A 1,367-nucleotide genomic window follows, 5' to 3' on the forward strand; every position below is an offset into this window, starting at 1 on the left:
GGGTTTGATTCCAGTCAGGGGCACGTACCTTGGTTGCAGGCTCTGTCCCCTGCCCTGGTCCGGCCCTAGGGGGAGGCAACCAATCGATGTGTCTCTCTCACATCAATGTTTGTGTCTCTCCCCCTCCCTTCCACTCTCTCTAAAAATCAATGGAAAAATATCCTCAGGTGAGGATTAACAACAAAAAAAGGTTTTGAATAGGCCATATCCTCTCCTTCTAGGCATATACATTCTCATCTAAGGGATCCAGAACTTAGATAATGCAAGGTCAAGTGAAAATAGTGATCAGAGGCAGGCGTGGTCTCTTTGGAGTGGAGAGTTGAGGGAAGGCTTGGCGGAGGAGTAGGGCTTAGCAGAGTGATGCGCACCATCTAACAGACTGTTTACTGAGGAAACAGGACCTACCTGTAGCATAGCCCAAGATCGCAGAGTGTTGGAGGATCCAAACGTGAGACCCTGCGGACCAGCCAAGCCCCAGGGAGATGACAGAGAAGGAAGATGAGACCCAGCAAAACAGCTGATAGTTTCCCAGAACATGTGATTGGCTCCACCCTGAACCTGGGAAAGGTTCCTCTGTACTTTCCTGAGCTGCTTTTTTGGGTGCCCACGCCTCTCTTTGAAAGGGTTTGGTGTCTGTGAACCTAGATGTCTCTCAGTCATGATTTAAGTTACTCAGAAAATTGGGGGCCCTGGGGTGACAAAGGAAGAGACGAAAGGAAGGGGGGATGTTCTGTTCAGCAGCGTGTGCCGTTTGATCTTGAAGACAGTGAGTGGGGAGAATGGAGGAATGCCGGGGCTGGGCATGGAGGCTGGTTGGATTCCAAGCGCGGTCTCCTCCGCTGTTTGGACTTGCAGACTTCAAACATGACTGGGGATTCCTGGAAGACAAAAGAATTCAGGGCCGAGGCTTGGATCTCAGTCAAAAATAGCTCATGTCTTCATCTCAGGCCGGCGAGGCGGCAGCTTAGGGCTGTTTGCTTGCTACTTGGGGGGCAGTTTGCAGGCTTCTTGAAGACTGGAGCTCCACGTGGGGAGAGGGGACTGGAAGGGTCAGTTTAGGGTTTGCTTCAGGGAGAGAAAGGGCCCTGAAGGGTGTGGGCCAGGCTGAGGGAGACATCAGAATGGGATACTCTTGTTGAAAAAGGACCAAGAGGGAGAGATTCTGGAGGAAATGTGTGCATCTCCCCCCCCCCCCCCCCCTCTCTATCTCTCTCTCTCTCACACACACACACACACACACACACACACACACACCACTGTTCAGGGAGCCATAATTACAGCCCTTAATGTTTCTTCCCTGGCTTCTCATTAGCTCACATTGTCCACAAACAAACTCCTCCGCTCCCCTCACCACCCCCTCCCTCTCC

This window comes from Myotis myotis, unplaced genomic scaffold (genome assembly GCF_014108235.1).
Source record: "Myotis myotis isolate mMyoMyo1 unplaced genomic scaffold, mMyoMyo1.p scaffold_m19_p_17, whole genome shotgun sequence".
Classification (NCBI taxonomy): Eukaryota; Metazoa; Chordata; class Mammalia; order Chiroptera; family Vespertilionidae; genus Myotis; species Myotis myotis.